Genomic DNA, 2,312 nt, shown 5'->3' with positions numbered 1-2,312 from the left:
TTTAGTCAGTCATACACTTAGTTCTTATCAGTGTTTAAAAGAGGACGTGTTAAAACTCTGTTTAGTCAAAGTTAAACATGAAACATCAAAGTTTATTACAATTGGCCCTTCGAGGACCACCATAAGGCTCATGTGGCCCTCGGTGAAAATGAGTTTGACCCCGCTGACATTAGATGGTGAAATGGTTGTAAAAGATTTCAAATTAGCAGAAGAAAAATCATAGAAATATTAAAAAGTAGCCTGRTAAAAACCAGACCCTGTCCTTCACTTTGCTTCGTACAGAGGGTCTGGACTCTCAGCTATAGAGAAGTGATTCTTGCAGGAGGCGTGGCCTCTGCTGAAATGTGTGTGTCATGTGATGGAGGCTAAGCTAAGAAGCTAACAGAAATCGCGTGTGCTGTAAACAACCCTACTGAGAGGAGAGAAGTACCGAGCTGAACGAGACGACTGTAAATGAGAGCTGCTGCTTTGTCAGAATAATTTATTTTAATTTGAAGCCTTATCAACACAGACTGGCTTCAGTCACTTCCTCCACTGCTGTATGMTAAAMTAACTAGCAGACACTGCGCWGAACATCARCGTTCTGTTCTCTGATTGGACCGGACAAAAATTCTCCTGAAGAAATCCTTGTCTATGGGAGAAGTCCCAGACGGAGCAGAGAAGGAAACTAGAACTGAGCGGAGCTGCGTAGGAATTAAGGCGAGGGCCAGGCTRACTAAAAAGTGATCATTTGTAGTAAAATATATAAAACAGTCGAAGTTTTCAGTAAAACAGCTGAACAGTAGCTGGAAATGTTTTAATTAGCATAAGGAAGCATAAGGASCACAGCTTTGCTGAATTTAGCAGAAAAAAGTTGCAATAGCTACAAAAATTATGTGTTTATCTTTAAAAAGCCAACTTTAGCTAATACCAGCTAAACAAATAGCTGAACATAGCAGAAAGCATCTATAGGAAGCATATATAGCACAAAGTAGAAAAAAAGAATTACAAAAAAATAGTAATTAGCAGAGATAGCGCAGAAAGAAGTAGAATTTAGCAAATGCAGCAGCAAAACAGCAAAAATTAGCCTTAAAATAAGCTTAAAGTAGCAGCYTCAAGTTGAAAGTAGCACCCAGATTGTGAAATGGTTGTAAAAATTTTAAATTTGCAGAAAAAAATCCATAAAACTGAAACTGAAAAAGTGATAATTTGTGTTAAAATATCTAAAACAGCCGAAGTTTTCAGTAAAACAGCTAAAAAGCAGCTGGAAACATTTTAATTAGCATAAGAAGCACAAGTTTGTTGAATTTAGCAGAATTAAGTTGTAATGTTTGTCTTGTGTGTCCTTCTTAAACAGGTGCTCTAAAATACATGATTTCATTGTAAAGCAAATTATAATCACAATAAAGGCAATTATATTCTAATAGCTACAAAAATATGTATTTAGTTTTAAAAGCTAACTTTAGCTAATACAAGCTTAACATTAGCTAAAAGTGCAGCAATTAGCTAAATATAGCAGAAAGCAGCTGTAATAAGCTTAAATAGCACAAAGTAGCAGAAAAAAGTAGAAAAAAGCTGAAGAATAGCCGAAAGAAGCAGAATATTAGCTGAAATAGCAGAAAAAAGCTAAAATTAGCAAAAATGTAGCTAAAATTTGCACAAGGGAATAAAAAAGAGCACAACCAGAACAAACAATGTAAGGTTTTGTAAAGATTTAGAAACAATTTGAAGGATTGTAATGTTGTTGAAAACAGCTCCATTCATTTTCAATGGCAAAAAAAAGTGGCTGAAAAACTGAAATAGCTGAAAAAGTATAAATAGCTGAAATACCAAAAGTCATAGCAGGCATGGCATGAAAGAGCTAAACATTTTGATATATGAATTGTTGAAGTGGCACAAAAAATGTGGAAAAACGGAYGGAAGAAAAAATGATCTCAATAGTGTGAACACCATACGGCACTGATCAGCTAAATGTAAGAAGAGTGAGATAAATAAAAATAAAATGTTAGAGGAACATTTTTAACACTCAAAAAGTGAGCTAATGAAAATATGTTAATGACATTTTTTACATTTTATTTTACTCTTGGTGCCCCGTATCCATGGGTACAGAAAAACAAACTGTGTGTGTTAATTTGTCTGTAGCAATATCAAATATAAACACAAATATAACTCAGCTGTTTTAACAGATACTGAGATAAAGTTTGGTGTTAGTAGTGAGTCAGTAGAGAGTCATCCTCAATACTAAGCACTCATTAACTACATACAAGGCTGGTTTTCAAAATGAAGCTAATAACTAGGGCCAGTGCTGGCTCTAGTGATTTTGGTGCCCTAGG

The 2,312-nt window shown here is 34.9% G+C and overlaps 1 protein-coding gene across 1 annotated transcript in view; it reads right to left on the bottom strand.

Moving 5' to 3' along the window:
• The window catches only part of il12rb2 (interleukin 12 receptor, beta 2a), a gene marked incomplete in the record, with an annotated part of 29,052 nt that overhangs the window by 11,060 nt on the left and 15,680 nt on the right, over positions 1-2,312 (bottom strand).

Source organism: Austrofundulus limnaeus, unplaced genomic scaffold (genome assembly GCF_001266775.1).
Source record: "Austrofundulus limnaeus strain Quisiro unplaced genomic scaffold, Austrofundulus_limnaeus-1.0 Scaffold711, whole genome shotgun sequence".
NCBI classification, from domain to species: Eukaryota; Metazoa; Chordata; class Actinopteri; order Cyprinodontiformes; family Rivulidae; genus Austrofundulus; species Austrofundulus limnaeus.
This window is presented reverse-complemented; position numbering and strand designations above follow the sequence as displayed.